Source organism: Talpa occidentalis, unplaced genomic scaffold (assembly GCF_014898055.3).
Source record: "Talpa occidentalis isolate TD23 unplaced genomic scaffold, MPIMG_talOcc4v2.1 talOcc4.8, whole genome shotgun sequence".
NCBI lineage: Eukaryota > Metazoa > Chordata > Mammalia > Eulipotyphla > Talpidae > Talpa > Talpa occidentalis.
In genome coordinates, this window is record NW_023605194.1 from 68011204 (window position 1) to 68030988 (window position 19785).

Here is a 19785-nt window from a genome sequence, read left to right on the forward strand (position 1 = left end):
CCCCTTACTATGGACCCCCAAATCAGGTCTCCCTTCAGGACAACTATGATGACTGTAAGGAAAATGGAGTTACTGAGGCTCTTTTCCACCTCCCTCACCAGGATCTGTGGCTGGCACCTGCAGCCTTGCTTCCTCCCATGTTCCATTGCCCACACATGATAGCTTGTTGGTGCAAAAAGTGCTTGGGAGTGTGACCAGAGGCACACATGAACACCTGGGGCTGAGGAGTGTAAACATGGGGCTCTCACGCCTGTAAATGGGGACACCCAGGCCAAGAAGCCAGAGAGCATGGGGCACATTCCTGTAAGAACAAGATGACAGGATGCAAGACTCAGTGCAAAGTAAGCAGAAGTTATCAGGTTTTTTCCACCCTCTGCCATTAGCATCAATGATCGACATCTGTAGTCTTATTATGCATGCCTAATTGTGGACACCTGGAGTATAGTGTGGGCGTGTGTAAGTGGGCACACCTGAGTTGAGAGACGGAGCATATAAGGGGGCAGCAGAGACTGGGGGAGGGGGACTGGGGGGCAGAGGACCTGGTGGCAGAATGCAGTGGAGAGTGGTAGAGACTAGCAGAAAGACCACAATGCCAGAGAGACCAACAGAAAGAAAATGCCAGAGAGCCCAGAAAGTATAAAGATTTGCAGGGAACTAGGCCTTCCAGCCTCCACATCCCCCAACCCACCCTGCTTTCCCTGGACCTGGTTTTCTCACCACAAATGGTATAGAAAGATCATTAGAAGCCTGAAAAAGCCACTGATGGCTCCAGGACTCTCCTTTATCCATCTGCCTGAATCAACAGAGAACTTGCCCTGTGCCTGCTGGCACTTTACTGAGCAACAGAATGCGAGGAAGGAGACTGAAAGAGGACAGAGACAGAGAAAGGGGTTGGAGATCACAGGGTGGGAGGCTCTGTTGCTGGCAGCCTCACCACCCCCTGGCCTGGTTTACCTATGTGCCTGGTTCCCTGCTTCAGCATGAAAGGCCTATCAAATACACCGAGGGCTCCAAGATTCCTTTATCCATCTGCCCAAATCAACAGTGAGCCTGCCTGGCCTGGGATGGCCATACAGGACTTCCCCCTGCTAGCCTCCTCTCCTGATAACCCCACAGGGTACACACAGAATGTCCTCTCACCCATGGGACAGCCCTTGCTAAGTCAGGTTCACACTCCTCAACTTCGAAGTCCCTGATGTTCTTTGGGATCTTGATATTCATTCAAGTCTGCTATTAGCTTAACACAGTATAGGAGCAGAAAGACCACAGAGCAGGTTTTCTGATCCAGCAGACTGGGTAAAGGAGGAGTCAGAGTCTTCAGTGGTTTTTGCAGGTCTTTTATTTAGATTTACTAGGCATATGGCAGGCAGGGGTGCTGGGGGCCAGGAGGCTGGCAGTCCCCCCAGCCCCCAGCAAGTCTTCACTCCATCTGGGCTCTCTCTGGCGTTCTCTCTGCTTCGCTTCTTCTTCTCTCGGCTTCTTCTGGCATCCCTGTGATGCCGCCCTTATAAACTCAGTCTCTCAGCCCAGGTGTACCCACTACAGGTGCCCGCCATCAAGCATGCATTCAGGACCACAGGGTTCCCTCATCTATCCTAATGGCGGAAGGGCAGAAAAGCCTGATACTTTTTACCTTACCCTACACACTAAAATGCATTTTCTACAAATTCCCTGTTTGCTCATACAGATGCTTTACCACATTATATTTACTCAAAGCTCACACCTTCCTTTGTCTACTTAGGAAGTCCTACCCTCCCCCTCTAAACACCAGCTCTTCTGCCAGCTTGCTCCCCAATCTCCAGCCTGTGAAGTACAGATGAGTTAATTCCTCGATGAAATAGTCATTGAACTTTTGACTCATTTTATGTCTTAACATGTACTTCTGTCACTGTGCACAACTCTTCCTGCTCTTCTCCCTGTTCTTGAGGGACAAACCTCTCACAACTTGAGTGGGGCCATGTAGGGTCAGGAATGGGCCACTGAGCAGGTTTTCTGATCCAGCAGACCGGGTAAAGGAGGAGTCAGAGTCCTCACTGGTTTTGCAGGTTTTTATTGGGATTTACACAGTACACAGGCAAGGGTGCTGGGGGGCCAGGAGGCTGGCAGTCCTCCTAGCCCCCAGCAAGTCTTCACTCTATCTGGGCTCTCCGGTGTTCTCTGCTTCTCTCTCGGCTTCTGCTGCTTCTTTCTCGGCTTCTCTTTCGGCTTCTCCTGGCATCCCCGTGACACCACCCTTAAAAGCCCAGTCTCAGCCCAGGTGAATCCATCTACCTATGCCCACACCCTACTCCAGGTGCCCGCCATCAGGCATGCATTCAGGACCGCAAGGATCCATCATCTAGCCAGATGGCGGGAGGGCAGAAAAGCCTGACACTTTTCCTTACCCTACAGGCCATCAAACCCAATGAGCACTCCTGTGAGCCCCCATGCATCTGGAGAGATGTGAGCCTAGGCATCTTCTGACCTGTAACTTACTCAAATCTATGTGCCTAGCCTAGAGCAACTGGGGTCATTAAATGATGATGACATGTTTCCTGCTCATGTGCATGTTATTTTAGTAAAGGGACAGGTGACAGGACTCACTGTAGGGTAGGTAAAAGGTATCAGGCTTTTCTGCCCTCCCACCATCAGGATGGGGGTGTGGGGGTCCAGAGGGCTGGTAGGCCTCCGAGCCTCCGGCAAGTCTTCACTCTTTCTGGGCTCTCTAGTGTTCTCTCATGGTCTCTGCTTCTCCTTTGCTGCTCTGCTGGTTCTTTCTTGCTCTCTGCTGGCATCCCCGTGATGCCGTCCTTATAAGCCCAGTCTCAGCCCAGGTGTGCCCACCTATGCATGCCCACACCCTACTCCAGGTGCCCACCATCAAGCATGCACTCAGGACTGCAGGGATCCATCATCAATGCTAATGGTGCGAGGGCAGAAAAGCCTGATACTTTTTCACTTGCCCTATAATCAACCCCCTCAGGGTTTTCCGCCATACAAAATACACACAAGTTTCCCCTGGCAAATTATGAACACTGCAGCCATGACTCACAAAAGGAAACAATACAACTGAATACATCAATGCACAAAATATAACAGAATACAAATAAGTGCAGACAGGGCACCTACCTAGGGGCTAAAGACAAGATTATTGGCACCAGCACATGATCCACTACGCCTGCTGCCCCAGGCGCTGCTCATGCGGGTGGGGGGGCACTCAGGCATTTGCTGTTACACCCCAGAAGGCTTCCTGGCCTTTTTCAGCTGTTGTCACGGCCACAAGCCCCACACTGCATCCACCCAGGGATGTACTCGCTCTTGGATTGACGATTCTGTACTCTTTGGGGGTAATCACCCAACCCTCAGGGCTTCTGTCGGTGGTCATTCCAATACTCGGCTTTCATAGCCACCAATGAGACATGCAGACCCCTGCACTCAGGCCAACCCACTGCACACGCCCATGGGTCGGGGATCCGTGGATACAAGCTCCACCTGCAGCCTCTCTTGGGTCCCCTCATTGGCTGTGGGCTCCACCACAAGCCACGTTCCCCACCAGTCCCCCAAGGATGGGTTCCTCAGCTCCTCACCCTCAACAACAAATAACGCATCACTCACAGGTGATTTTAGAGACTCACGGGCCTTCTTTAGCATACTTAGTGCTTCCCAATCTCAGCATCAGCTTTTGCATAGGCCAAAGGTGGCCTCTGTAGACCTAGCAGTGGGAAGGTGGGAAAAGCCTGACCACTCATTGCCCTACAAGTGGCAGTGTGGTTATTTTTTCTGGGCTGAGGTGTTACTTAAAATCAGTTCCATCTTCTCACGGTTTACTTTTAGCCTTTATGAAGATAGATGAGAGCAAACTTTGGTTTAGGCCCAGCGTGGCTTCACTCTTAAAACTGTGCCCCGCTCAGGACACTACTCTGTCCCACAGGTCGGGACATTTCAGCTCCAGCTCCGGGAAACTAACACTTCCAGCCCTGAGATAGGAGGCTTGTTTCTTCTAGTGCAGTCAGTAGCACTCTCTCTCCTGTCTCCTCCCCCCTCCTCTCCTTGTTCTCTCTCTCTCCTCTCTCTCTCCTCTCTCTCTCTCTCTCTCTTCTCTCCCTCCCCCTCCCCCTCCAGCTCTAGATGGTTTGGGTGCATGTGAGGATCCTCTCACAGACTATGCAGCTCCCCAGGTGACCCTCATATTCCAGGAACCCCCCTCTCTGCCGCATTTTCCTGGGTCTTTCCCTGCACAGAGTCAAGCCACCTTGGCTTCTCAAAACTGTTTTCTGGGGCCTCCTTTGTGGCACAACCGTTGAGCGCTGTAAAATCACGAATAGACACGGTGCAGGTTTTCTGATCCCATGCAGACCAGGTAAAGGAGGAGTCAGACTCCTCAGTGGCTTTAGCAGGTCTTTTATTGGGGTTACCAGGTACACGGCCGGCAGGGGTGCTGGGGGTCCGGGAGGCTGGCAGGCCTCCCAGCCCCCAGCAGGTCTTCACTCTGGGCTCTCCGGCCTTCTCCCGGCTTCTTCTCTTGCTTCTCTCTTGGCTTCTCTTTAGGCTTCTCATGGCTTCTACTGGCGTCCCCGTGACGCTGCCCTTAAAAGCACAGTCTTAGCGCAGGTGTACCCACTTCAGGTGCCTGCCATCAGGCATGCATTCAGGATCACAGGGTTCCCTCATCTATCCTGATGGCGGGAGGGCAGAAAAGCCTGACATTTTTCCTTACCCTACAAGCGCTGTGCTGCGAAGCTGTCCATGGCCTCTGCAGTGCCAGTTTGATCCCCCGCTGGACAGGGAGAAACCCCATGGTGCAGCAGACCTCTCCTGCCTTGCCCGCTGCTCCCCTCAGCAGTGTCTTCGGTCCATCTGCCTGTTCTGCTCCCCGCTCTGTCTCTGGTGAATTCTCTCAACCTCCCGCTCTTCTGACCTGTACCCAGTTCTTGTATAAATAAATAAATCTTTACAAAAATTCTTAAAAAAAAATGTTTTCTGTCTCCATCTAGCGAGACCACTGGACTCTGGCCCCCTCTTCCCACCGCAGCCTGGAGCCCATTGTTACCTCAGCCTGTGTTGAGTGACCTAAAGTCAGGGTTCGGAGTATTGGGTTTGGAGAGTGGGGTCCTCGGGTTAACTCTGGAAAAAGGTTCCCCAGAACTCCCCTTTCAGCAGCAACAGTATGTTTCTCGAGACAGAGGTGTTAGTTGGAGCCAGAAGGGCAGGTTTATTATAAAGGGAGCCAGAACAGAGGACACCACACAGAGACAGCAGACAGAGAGGGCTGCCAGGGAAGGGACCAGTTTGCTTAGAGGTACCTGCATGGCCCTACTGGCAGCCTGGGGAGGAGCTACCTCTGCTGCCTGCAAAGGGGCAGGTTGGCAGTGAGAAGCCCCCGGATGGGCCCAGGCGGGCAGAAGGCTGCTGCCCCTTGCCGGTACAGAGATTGCCCTGCTGGAGTCCTCTCTGTGGGATGGCTTATCCCTTTGTGCAGTTGTTGAATTTTGTTAAACTGCTCACATCTAGGGTGTGACTAAGTTGGCTTATAAGGACCAGTGATTCTCCACCAAGGCCCAGCTCCACACCCTCCTCTGGTCTGCGCCCCTGGTACTTCTCAGAGTGTCTGGCACTTGCTATAGCAGTTGGCACCTATGCAGAAATAAAGAAATAATAAAACAAAGTGAACACATAAGAAGAAAATAAAACCTACGCCTTCCAAATTTCAGATTTACTTCAGAGATCTTACTTGTGTCCCATAAAGGGATAAAGGGTGTGTAACTTTGAGAAGAGAGAACCATATGACAAGTCCCTAAAGCATCAAAAAAAAGAAAAGAAAAGAAGAGGACCTGAAGTCCTCCTGACTTGGGTCACTTCTTTGCATAACGATCGTCGGTGTATTATTTACTGTTATACTTTTGTTTCTTTACCTACAAATAGGGAAAACTATTTTTTTTTCTTAGAAGAAGTTTCAAATGAGAAAATTTACATAAAACCTTTAACAAGTAAAAGGTCTTTGCAGATCTTATTTTTCCTTATAGAACTTACCTCCTTGAGAATCAAGTGGAAGGCTGTAAGTTTTCATTGTTCAAGTCCCCTAAACTGAAATTAAAAGCAAATTGTTTCCTAGTGAATAGGCAAATATTCATTCAAAATACTCAGGCATTTTCAGGATATAAACCTGAAATCATGTGTAAGTGCACTTCTCAATTTTGCCACTGGATGGAAGCATTCTTCCAGAAATTGTCCACCTGCGCTTCAGTCATTTAATGCAGATGAAGCTCTGTTTCTCCAGGGAATTAGCTTCAGAACATGCCTGCACTTAGGATCATAGATGTACGATCAATATTATGTAACTGGATTACAATAATATAACTATTTTTTAAATAAGTGGATCAACCATTCTTTCCTTTTTCTAAGACAGGATGAAGAGGTCCTCCCACCTACATCTTTTTGTGATCATTCACTTTTTAACCATGTGGACATAGTATCTGTTCCAAAAATAAATACAAGTTGAACTTCTATTTTGATTTTATTCTTTTTATACACCAGGAAAAGAAATCACCGAGAGGAATCCGGAGAATTCTGTTGCCCTCCCCCTTTTGTCCCCTATCCCTTGCCCTCTCCCCTTTAAACTCAGAGCCATCTGGGTGTTCAATGTGCACTCGGTTTTTTTTAAAGATTATTTATGTATGCATATGCATACAAGAACTGGGATGCATGCCAGAGTTGGAGGGAGGTAAGAGGATTCACCAGAGACAGAGTGGGGAACAGAACAGGCAGATTGACTGAAATACACTGCTGAGGGGAGCAGCGGGGAGTCAGGAGAGGTCTTCTGTGCCATGTGGGTCACTCCCTCTTCAGGGATCGAACTTGTGCTGCAGTGGCTGCAGATAGCTTCATAGGTTTAACTCCTTGCGCCACCAGGGAGGCCTTAATGACCACTCGTTTTTGAAACTGTTTTACATTATTGAATTGTCTGCTTTGCAATTGTCCAGTATTTGTTTTTATCATTCAGACTTACCTCGCTGCACATAATTGTCTCCATATTGTTGGAAATGACTGCATTTCACCTTTCTTCCGATTCTTTAACACTCCTTGGTGTGGATATACAGCCTTCTTGACACTATCATGCATTAATCGACATTCAGGCTGCTTCTGTGTCCACGCTATTATAAATAATGCTGCTGTGAACCCTGGAACATAAGGGGTTTCTTATTCTGTGGTTAGCTGCCCAAGAAAGGGATTATTGGGCTGTAGGGTATTTCCATTTTTCATTTTTAAAAGTAAATCCAGATGGCTTTCCATAATGGGTTCAACTTATATTCCCTTTGTTTTATGCTGCAGAGCAACTTAAAGATATACAGGATTTCATGCAGTTATGGGAAAGAGATGAAAATCTGGACATGAATGAGCTGTCCAACACACTAGAGAGAATCAGTGCCAGCTTCTAGCACATTCTTTTTTTTTTTAAGATTTATCTATGCATACAAAAACTGGGGTACAAGCCAGAGGTGTGGGGGTGAGAGCATTAACCAAAGACATAGTGCTGAGACTTAACCCTTTGTACCACCCAGGGAGGCCCCCTAGCACGTTCTTGATCATGCCTTCACGTTCTTGATCATGCCTTTGTACGTGTTGTCCTCAGCCTGGAATTTCTCCAAAATCCAGGAGTCAGTTGCTCTGCCAAGCCTCCACCCTGCCCTTCACCCTAAGGCCTGGGGTGGCACTCCTGGCTTCCTTGCAGTTCTGCTCTTCCTGCGCAGGATACAGCACCGCCCCTTGTCCAGGGGTTGCTTTATTTACCTTTCTCCACCTTATCATGAACTTCTGAGCACAGGAACTAGAATCCGGCAAGGTCCACAGTTGATCAAATCACAAGTGATCAAATTACTTGGTCTTCTGGGTCCTCTTCACACCTTCCGGGTCTGGCTACTGCTGCAGAAATTCAGGTGCTGGAAAAGACCCAACTACAGAGTTTTCACCTTCCTGAGTCTCTTGTGCTTTTTGTGAATGTGAAAAACCTCTTTAGTTTAAAATCATTAGTTTAGATTAGAGATTATTAAAAGCTTGGGATCTAAAATCAGATAAAATGAAATTTTAATAACTGCTTAACCATTTGCCAGTAGTGTGACTATTATTAATAATGACATTAATCTTGTTTTAGGGACAGCTTTAAATTCAGCTATTGACAGATTAAGAAAATTATATAAGGAAGAGAAATTTAAAATAATTTCTTTATTAAATATAGAAATATAGAATAATACTTTGTTAAATATAGAAGTAGCTTTAATAGCAACAAAATAATTCTATCTTAGCTTAAATAAGTCTTTGGCCAAAGTTTATATGAAATTAGCTGCTGTGACCACATTGTGGCACTCCTTACTTATCCAAGACTTTTCACTTTAAATTTTCTCAGTAATTTACATTTATAAATTACAATGCCCAAATAAATAAATGAATAAAATGCAATGCCATGTTATCCCTGAGCATTCCTGTGTTTTCTGACATATTGCTAAGTATCTTAATAATTTACTACAAAGTTTCATGAAGATTAACATAGTCATTCCAAGCCACCAAAAAGTAAAAAATTAGCACCATAACATAACATTCAGAAAACCCTAGCTTGCACAGTGCACTATGGACATGTGTACAGAGGTGGTGCAAGGGGTTAAGACACAACCTATGAAGTTATCCCCAGCCACTGCAGCACGAGTTCGATCCCCAGCCAGGGAGCTACCCACATGGTGCAGCAGACCTCTCCTGACTCTCCCACTGCTTCCCCTCAGCAGTGTATTTCAGTAGATCTGCCTGTTCTGTTCCCTACTCTGTCTCTGGTGAATCCTCTCACCCCACAGAACTCTGCCTGTGCCTCAGTTCTTGCATGCATAAATAAATAAAAAGCAATTTAAAAAAAAAAGCAACTTATCTATGCAAGTGTGAAGCTAGAAGCTCACCAGCACCCTGGAGCAGCACTACCTGCACCCCCGCACCCTCGCACCCACTGCGCCTCCCACCAACACATGGTTCACAGAGGGGCGTGGCCAGGGTGGCTCTAGACACTGCAGGTGTGACCTCTCAGCGACAGAGATGAATAGAGAAGCAATGGACCCAAGCAACAGTATCTGTTGTTTGGCAACCTATTTGATTCCAGTCACTAGAACCCACACGTGCAGATGTGACCCCGAAGTGCCCCTCGTGAGAGGTTGCTGAGAAATAGCTTGATTGTTCCTCTCGCCACAACTGCTGAATGAATGACATGGAAAGAGATGGAACAGGGACATTGGGATCAGGTAGAACTTTCTGTACAGAGAGACAGGTGGGCTGCTGGAGGGCTAAGCCGCCAGAGTGAGAAATCGGAGACAACCCAGAGGGTGAGAGGTGGAGACTCAGAAAGCCGGGCCCTGTCCCACTGTCCCACTGCCCCACTGTCTCACTGCCCCGCTGTCCCGTTGCCCCGCTGCCCCGCTGTCCTGCTGCCCCACTGTCCCGCCATCCTGCTGCCCCACTGTCCCGCTGCCCTGCTGCCTTACTGTCCTGCTGTCCCGCTGCCCCACTGTCCCGCTGTCCTGCTGCCCTGCTGCCCCACTGTCCTGCCATCCCGCTGCCCCACTGTCCGGCTGTCCTGCTGCCCCACTGTCCTGCCATCCCGCTGCCCCACTGTCCCGCTGCCCTGCTGCCTTACTGCCCCTCTGTCCCGCTGTCCCACTGTCCCGCTGTCCCACTGCCCTGCTGCCCCACTGTCCCACCATCCTGCTACCCCGCTGTCCCACTGCCCCCCTGCCTCACTGCCCCACTGCCCTGCTGTCCCATATGTCATGTGACAGAGGAAGGAGGGCGACCCCGTGTCTCTGACTGGGGCTGCCACAGAGATCTCTAAATGTGTCACTCTGCACTCAACTCACTTTTTGAGTATCTGCTCTTCTCACGCAGAGGGTCGGTCCATGCCTGTAGGTCCTGTCTGAGGGAACACTCGGGAGTGAGGCAGGATCCGCGCACCAGTAAGGGGGAGGAGGCCCGGCCAAGGGAGCTCCTGGTGCATTGTAGCAGGATTGGGGCACAGTCACTTCGGGGTGCACTCACATCCAGGTGTGCTCACATCAGGGTGCAGTCACATCAAGTTGTGGTCACATCGTGGTGCAGACACATCTGCGTGCAGTCACTCAGCTGTGCAAGCGAGTCATCCACTTAAGGACCATAGTATTTACTCACCGTTGTTGTATCCAGGTGTCACTGCACATTTTGGAGGCAAATAACCCTCGTGCTTGCACCCACTGAAGGGTAGGTCACGTTCCCCTGAGTTTACAAGTGATCACGTGAGACTGATCTCATAAGCGCAGGTCTGGTTCCCACACTCAGGCTTTGAAAACTAAGTTTTAGGCACTCTGGCTCACACTCAAGGATTTTCTCATTCCCAGGAGGACCAAAGGATCCTGGGGTAAAACTGCTGCCTCTGACTCCTGGGGAGGGGGGCGCGGCGCGAGGGCAAGTGCATGGGGCCTGGGAAGCCAGTCCGCTCTGGCCAGGTCAGTCACTCTGTAGGTTCTTCAAACACCATCTCAGTTTGTCAGTCAGTATTGTAGTTCTGTGCTGTGTTGGGAATGAGACTTGGGAGTCCACACCACACGAAGCCAGCGCAGCCTTAGAGACAAGACACCAGCACATGACGGTGAGACAGACTGCCACAGAAATGATTCACCCCAAATGCTCTTGCAGCGCTTTCAGGGGCTCAGTGATGCCCAGTGGCTAAAGCTGGCCTTCAATGGGCGGCTTCCTGACCCTCACCTCCTCCTACTTTGCCCCTCGCCTATCCTCCAGTTCCCAGGCCCAGTTTCCGTCAAGCCCTCCCCCATCTGGAGATTGTACTCCTGCCGTCCTCTCTGCTCATCCAGATGCCCGTGTGCCCCCCAGCCCCTCAAGTCCCCGCTCAGGTGACCTTCACCAGCCAGAGTGGAAGTGACCACCAGGTGCAGCCATCTGTCCTTAGACTCTGCACTTCTCTCTGCAGACCCGTCACCACTCACCTCCAGGCACCTGTGTTTGCCTTGACATCTGGGTGAGGTTCCAGGAGAGCAGAGTTGGCCTTGTGGTTGTTCTGCTTACAGAGTTAAAAGATGTTTTTCTCTTAAATTTCCCTGAAAAGACCATGTTGTCTTCAGTTAAACAAGTCAGTGTTGAGCCACTGTTTATGCCAGATGCTGCGTGGGCACTGGCTCAGCCGCAAGGTCCTTCAGGGCCTTCAGGTGCATGCGTGGTCAGTGACACACACAGAGAGGCAAGGACTCATTTCCCAGGCTCCCCAGGTGAGTCTAAGGTGGGCACACAGGCCAGGCTGTAGGGCTGGAAATCACTAGCTGAGAGGAGAGGACGTTGCAGCTGAACTACGCAGGACAAGGAGTTATCCCAGCGAGGGTACAGGAAGAACCTCACACATCATGTGTAAAACCACAAGTGGCTCCAACCCAAATCCATCCTTTGAAAAGTCATTTTAATTTTTATCAATAACCCAGGATGATGAGTTGAAACTGTTTTAGCAGACACTATGCATTTGAGTGGTTTGTCTTCTCAATTTACTGCTGCTTTAAAAAGTTATTTCCTGACCTGGAGGAGAGTAAAGATCAAGGACAACAGACCAGGACTTGAAATTCTGCTCCCTGAAGCACTCCTTGAACTGATAGCTGTAAGCCTCCTCCCGCCACCTCATCTAGTGGCTTGTCATCCCTGATGAAAATGCCAGGACCCGGCGGATGCCAGGAGTGGTTCTAGAAGTGAGGGTACAGCTACAAAGATGGGGCAGAACGCTGCCCACGGTGATTACACTCAGAGCAGCTATGGGGTAGAGGGAGAAGCAGACAAATTGCAAAGAAGCGGAAGCAGATGACAGAGGAACACAAAGACCAGGGCTAGAGAAATGGTGATGAGAGTTGTTTGGGGTCATGGGATCATGGAGATTTTCTCAGAGGAAATATTATTTCAACCTGCATCGGAGGTGGAACCAGCTGTGAGAATTTGTGGTGGATAAAATTCTAAGCAGAGCCAACAAGTGTCCAGCTTGGACTGAAGAGAGCTCAGTGTGTTCCCCATAGGACTGTAAGGTGGTGCTGGCTGGAGCAGATGGACCCTGGATGTGACTTAAGCCCCAGAATCAGCCATCAGAGGGTGGAGGTTGTTGCCAGTAAAAGTGAAGACTGTTTGTTCCCTCCAGTTTTGCTGAGGTGTAATTGACAAAATTGGGATGTATTTAAAGTGTAAAACAAGATGATTTGATAGGTGCATGGATCGTGCTTGAAATGCTTACCACCATCAGGTCAATGAACACCCATCTGTCACATAACTGTTTTTGGTGAGGACACTTAATATCTACTCTCAGCAAATTTCAAGTACTCAGCAGAGTATTAATTATGGTGACAAATCTGACTTGAGACTCTCAAAATATTCTTAAAAATTAATGTTTTTTATTGTAGTGTCAATTCTATTATATATGGTGATCAGTATTTCCAGTAACTCACTTCTAGTAGGTGTTAAGAGCAAATCTTCTCTTTGATTATGTGATACTGAGCATTGAGAAGGTCACTGAGTTGGAGGGTGCTGGGCCTGACCGCAGCCCCATCACCAGGATTCATCATCTGTAACACGAGCCAATGTTCTTGATACACTGAAAAAGAAAGATGCCACAAAAAATACTCTCTCAAATAGATTTTATATCATACTGATAAAGAGGTCTTTGAGACTCACAGACGTATAGATTTTGAAACATATCATTCTTGCATGTGCATAAAAAGATGTAAGTGAAATAGTCAAAGCCTTCCTAAAACATATTTATATATCAAGTCCATTTTTATCATATTTTTGCTTTCAAAATCATTGAGATCTGTACTTCTCATGCGCTATGATTCCCTGAAGATTTTGGAGACACACACTTATTATTATTTTTTAAAGATTTATTTACTTATGCATACAAGGGCCTCCCTGGTGGCACAAGGGGTTCAGCACAGCACTGTAAAGCTATCCACAGCCTCTGCAGCACGAGTTCGATCCCCAGCCAGGGAGCTACTCTGTTCTGCTCCCCACTCTATCTCTGGTGAATCCTCTCACCCTGCGCACCTCTGACATGTACCCTATCCCATTTCTTGTGAAATGATCTAGGGATCAAACTTGTGCCACAGAGGCTGCAGATAGAGTCACAGTGCTGTTGTTTTTTTTTTTTTTTTTTTTGTGGTTTGTGTTTTTTTTTTTTTAAGATTTATTTATTTATTTATACAAGCACTGGGTACAGTCAGAAGCGTGGGAGGATGAGAGAATTCACCAGAGCCAGAGCGGGGAGCAGAACAGGCAGAATGACGAAGTACACTGCTGAGGGGAGCAGTGAGCACGGCAGGAGAGATCTGCATGCCATGTGGGCTCCAGCAGGGGATCGAACCGGTGCTGCAGAGACTGTGGGCAGCTTCGCAGCCCAGCGCTCAACTGCTGCACCACTGGGGAGGCCCCTCACAGTGCTGTTCTTGACCCCTTGCACCACGAGGGAGGCCATCACACACACACTTCTTAAAAGAGGATTCTGCCGTCAACCAGGATTTTCTTCCACTCTGTTGCTGCAGATACTGATGTTACAGTGTCGTGGCATTGGAGTGGTCCATTTCCTTTGAAAACTTCCTTGTTCGTTATCTGCTCTCTCTCACAAGACTGCTTTGTATGCAGTCTTTTGCTGGGGTAAGAAAGGACTGTCACCTTCCGTGGCCCCGCCCCTTTATGCCTACAGAGAGGCTTCCTCAAACTGGTCTCCCAGAGCCTGGCACCAGCTGCCCTTCAGTGGGCGCTCACTTCAGAGTCAAGTTCTAAATCTCATTATCCTGGCCACGGTTTGGCACATTGCCCCATATAGTATCCCTCCCCCAGATGTTTTTATTGTGTTAGGACCTAAAACTTGGCAATAATATTAATAACCGTAACAGCTAATCACATTAACTGAATCCTATATATGTCACACACAGTTTGATGTTTTTCACTCATTTAATCTTCAAAAAAAATACAATGGCAGGTTGATCACTTTTAAGAATGCAAGCCCTAGAGGTGGAGGGGCCGGCTTGCTCATGGCCTTGGGCGAGACCAGACTGTTTTACTGTGGTTTGTCATGGAGATTGATTGTGCTGGGGTTTAGATTGGAGGGATACATAGGATGTTTTAGATTTTGGCAAAGTGAGGGCAATGAAAGCATTTCACTGTTAAACAGAGCATTTGGGGTTTAGAGAAGAGGAGAAGAAATGCTGGTGAAAAGGTTTATCTCTTTAAACTATCTATCCCTGAGTTGAAAGGGTAAAATGCAATTCTGCTCTTCTTGTCCTAAGCAATGCCCTGCCATTGGCCTGCAAAACTAAGTTTGATTTTGTGGATCAAATGATTTTTGGCAAATTATCACAACACCTCCTCTTCATTTGTGACATTGTGTGTAGGTGTGTTACAAAGGTGAGGGGGGTTCAAAATAATACTAACCAACTCATGACCACCTTTTAAAGAACAAATAAGAGGAAGATCACCCTCTATGTCTTGTTGGGTCTGTATTGCTTGGCACTCTTCTCACTAGATTTCAAATTCCATGCAGGCAAAGAATAGTCTTAATTTTTAAAATCTATCTCCAAACAACTGGGCCAGATGTGAAGCACACAATAAACCACTGTTTAAAATACAATACACAGGAGCCTCCCTGGTGGCCTACGGATTGAGTCTCAGCGCTATCACCTCAAAGGCCTGAGTTTGATCCCTCGCCAGGTTGCTGACCCTCAGGGTTCAGTAGATCTCTCCTGTCTCACCTGCTGCTGCTCTCATCAGCAGTTTATTTCAGTTGATCCGCCTGTCCTGCTTCCCACTCTGTCTCTAGTGAATCCTCTCACACTCACACTTCTGGCCTGCACCCCAGTTCTTCTACGCAAAAAAAGAAAAAAAATACACAGTAATCAGTTCCGTAAATATTTTTTGAGATGTCCTGTCTTCAGGTGCTGGGTACAAAGATGAGAAAAGAGGTGACCACTTCCCTGAAGTCAGCCAGAACCATGTTGGGAGCACAGGCCCTCTCAGGAAAACTGGATTCATGTCTTAATTTTTCACATTTACCTGGAGTAAGGAGACCCATCACCACCCATTGCAGAGGCCGTGACATTCTCAGCAAATGCTTTCTTAATGGAAACTCTGTTTTGTACAAGCGAGCTCACCTGTAAGGCATCATTTATAATTGATATAGGACTTTCTAGTGCCTTGGAGAATCATGTGCTTCAGCTGCTTGCTAAATATCTAATACCCACAGACTGAAAGCAGAATGATTTGGAAAAATTACTTGGCCAAAACTGTGTAGAATTTATCTTCATTATGATCACACACTGGATTCACTATAAGTATGATTTTTTTAAATATATATATATTCTTATTTATCATACTTGTGAGACAGGGCAAGCTAAGGTTATTAGGCAGTTTTAGGGATAGTGCAGGAGGGGACCTCTGAAAAATTTAGGGAGGCTTCAGAGATAAGGACAAGCAAGGGAAAGTAACCCATTCCATCAGGAAAAACAAACATGCTAGGACCAAGGACAACATTGTTAATGCTGGTCCTGGTTTCCTTCAGGTGGTAAAGGGAGGCGGAGATTGGAGAAATGGAGAGTGGTTTAATTTATGGTCACATTAGAAGGGCAGCTGTTTAACTTCAATGCAGGGATGCCCATCCAGAAGACTGGGCCATAAATTTAAAGATGCAACAAATGGGGAAAGAGAAAGCTGTTAGATAAGGAATGTGAAGATCCCCACTCAGTAGCAAATTGAGTGAGACAGCAGAGAACTGACCAATCACAAAGAGACTGGGGCAGCTTTAGAATAATGAGGGAAAAAAAGGTATATATTCCCTAAGACACGACTCTACTTTGGCTTCCTTGCCCCTCCCAGGCCTGGTTCCCTGGCCTGGGAGTCCCACTTTATTTCTGCTCTTTTCCTCCTCAATAAACTTTTTCTTTCTATAAAAGAACCTGCCTCTTCTCACTTGCTTGCCTGAGCGTCTGCGAAGTTCCTGCTGCGGCTTCGTGAGACACCAACCCTGGGGGGTCTAGTGGCTGGGACTCAGCGCTGCCCTGCAGCCTGAGATCCGTTCCTGGCTGGGAGACTAGACCTGACAATTCCGGTATCATTTTGGGGGCTCGTCCAGGATCTCACAAGATTTTGGGTAAGTCAGCTGAGAGGCACAAATTGTTTCTATCTTCAGCTTGTCCTAAACTCTTCTTGTTAAACATTTTCTTTCTCTCGGAGCCATCAAAGAGGCCATAAAAAGGGCACAGGACAGTCAGTAAATGCCAAAGGGCGACTGCCTTAAAGACTCCTGTGAAAGGATAAACTTGTGACCAGACCAGGTAAGGGGACTAGCCCATCTGCCAGTCAAAAGATAAAAGTCTGGTGTCGTCATATGAGGGACTCTGGTCTCCGAAGAGCTAGGCACATACGTCATGTAGAGGCCGTCCGGGAGCTGCACATAAGGGGCTGATCTCCCAGCAGCTCAGGCCATCCTCCCTTGCCTTCAGCAGAGGGAGAGCTGCCGAGACCCAGTGGAGGATGAATGGTCCCAATGTGATAGTTGGGAAAGTCATTCCTCACTAAACACCACACAGGATCCGACACATAACCCTTCCCTGGCCTCAGATCCCTGTTAGGATTATTTTGAATGGCTCCTCTTATCTTTCTCTGCTCTCTCCCTTTCCTATTCTTCCTTCTCTTGCAATGCAACTGATTTACTTCTCTGTTACCTGTGGGCTTCAAACAGGCAGTAGATATTTCAAAAACTTTTTTCTCTGTCCTATATTTAATTGCAAAAAATTAATGGGCACCCGTCGGCCCGGTAAAAGTGACTAGCGTGAGGCCGCCATTCTTAAAGTCTTGGGTGACAGGTTTCTCAGCTGGCAAGGCTTCCTGATCCCCCCACTTGCTGAGTGGGAATGTCGGGACTCTCTTGTCACTAATTCCTACTTTCCTCTATCATCCGTGGACTCCGAGGGTGCTCAGAATGGCCAAGCTGTGACCCTTGGAACCCTGGACATCCAGGAGATCCGATGGCTCAGACAAGGTGTTCTACTAGGTCGGCACCTAGGCGAGAGTCACGGAGGCCAAACAGTATTAAAAAAAAAAAAAAAAAGAAAGGGACTTTCACCTTCTTAATCCCTCCCCTTATAGGACGGACTTCTTTCAGCTTCTATCAAGGCAACTTATAAGTCATAAGGTAAAAAAATGGTCTTATAAAAATCTTGGGGCACCCCTGGGAGCCTTTTCCCTGGTGTCGGTTTTAATCCTGCTGATTGGCACAGGCAGGAGAGGCTGAGTTTCATAGTATGACAGAAGTGTATGTACAGGTTTGCCTCAAATCCTAGGTCCTGCTAATTAATTATACCTTTGGTATTATAAATTTGTCTCATGGCAGTTTTCCAAAAGGGAGTTTAAAAATAAGTAAATATCAGGTTCTGGGCTACTGCTGCTTCAAGGGCTATGACTTAAGGAAAAAAGGAATCAGTTTTGCTGTCTGACAAATGGGCATCATTAGAAATTAGGTTGCAGGGGCCTCCCCGGTGGCGCAGCGGTTGAGCGCTGGGTTGCGGGGCTGCCCGCAGCCTCTGCGGCGCCGGTTCGATCCCCGGCTGCTCCCCGGCCACCGGAGGAGGGTCCCACGTGGCGCGCAGACCTCTCCTGCCGCCCGCTGCTCCCCTCAGCAGTGTGCTTCGGTCCTTCTGCCTGCTCTGCTCCCTGCTCTGGCTCTGGTGGGTTCTCTCGCCCTCCCGCGCTTCTCACTGTGCCCAGTGCTTGTATAAATTAATCAATCAATAAAATAAATAAATATTAAAAAAAAAAAAAAGAAATTAGGTTGCAGGACTCGGATCCCACAAAGTCCGGTACCCCACACCTGTCTGTTTGGTGGGAGACAGGCAGAGATACATCGGTCACACTGGAAAGGAGTGGTTAACTCCAGTGGACTTTTATGCGAGGAAACTGTTGATCACTCACAGTTAGAGCTCTGGGTTTAAATGGAGGGACGCCTCCAGTAATTTGACCTGTCTATAGGTTTTCTCCTATAGATAGAAGGGGAAAGAAGCTGGTGTTGGACACCCACTTTCATTCCTTTTAATTTGACCTGTCTATAGGTTTTCTCCTATAGACAGAAGGGGAAAGAAGCTGGTGTTGGACACCCGCTTTCATTCCTTTTTGCAGATGGGAGCCTCCTCGTCAGCCATGCAAAAGAGGCACGCATCTCTCCTGCATCTTAAAAATTGAGACCAATTTTCAGGAGTAATTGTCTCCTATCTCACCTGTTGCTTCTCTTAGTAAGTCACTTAAACCCAAGTCTTGACATCTCTCCTGGCATCCTAGAGCTAAGAGCCAGTCGAAAGACCATGATATATGGTCCTGGTCGAATGAGATGACCTCTGACTTAATTGCAGGAATGTCCCTGCTTTGTCTCTGCGCTGCTATTGTGGGTAGGTTTCTTTTATTGCTACAGAGACCATAAAATGCTCTATCTCAATTCCATGGGACATGTCCTTAAGCCACATTTTTAAATTAAAAAAACTAGCCCAATTTGGCCATAAATGGCATCTTCTTCAGCTAACCCTCCTTGGTCACAGTCAAGACAAAAAGACAAAATGCTGGGGACTAATAAGTAAAGAGGTCCACTACAGCTGGCTGGTAAAAAAGACTGCCTCTGCTCTCAATAAGCAGCTGCCTGGATTATTTTTTTCCAGTATTGAAATTATTGGTATGTCTCTGCTGCCTTCCAGTTGTGGGGGAACTAGACTCTCCCTTTGTCCACCTGGAAAAACTGTTTTGATTTATGCTACGGAAAAAGTTCTATTTCCCTGTGTTTTTCTGATTTTAAAGTCTAAAATGTTAAAGGTAAAAACTGCTGAGTTACTTTGGACTTGCTAACGAACTGTAAAAGGTAATTTTTGGTTAAGTAACAACTTCTAAACTGCTTATTGGACCTGTGAAAGTTTAGTTTCTTATTAAGACTAATTAATTTCTGATAAGAGTTTGAAAACAGGCAAACTGTAAAGGAAAATCTTATTCTTCCTCTTCTCCTGTCCTCTCCATACATGGTTCTAAAAAGAAAAAAAATGTCTTTCGTCTTAAAAATGTGCTTGGTCTCAGTGTAACAATACTAAAACAATGTAAAGCCAATTGATAATACTTAAAAATACAAACTTAAAATGTTTTTCTTGTCTAAGAAAGTTAGTACAAACTGCTTAACTTTGAAATTGTTGTGGTTTTGGTTGGACCCTCAGTTTTAAGTAAGGGTACTTGTTCTATGTAAAATTCTAACTTCTATGTCATTAAAAACCTGCTTGATATAAAAAGAATATTAAAAACTTGGTTAAATAAATGTGTCAAACAAAAAAAAATGTTACTAAAGAAGGGGAGTTTACTAAACTGTAGTTTCTCAGTGTCTTTGCAAATATTGGTAAAAATAACTGTATCTTAAAATTAATACACATGGCCAAAAATTTTAAATGGAAATCAAGAGATCTCTTTGTTCTTGCTTTTTGCCTCTGGAGGATTAATTTTAAATGGCGCCTATATATAAAAAAATCCTAAATTTTGAAATCGCGATCTAAAATTGTGGTAAAAAAACTAATTCAAAATTTAATGGTTTAAAAAGCATCATGCCTTACGGTTTTAATGTTGGGTATTAATACTTTACTGTTGTTTAAATGTGTTTACTCATGCTATACAAAGGGAATAATAATTAACCTGGCCTATACAAACAAACAAACTTACTTCTAGGCTTTTATCTAAACTTCTCTTGATGAGATC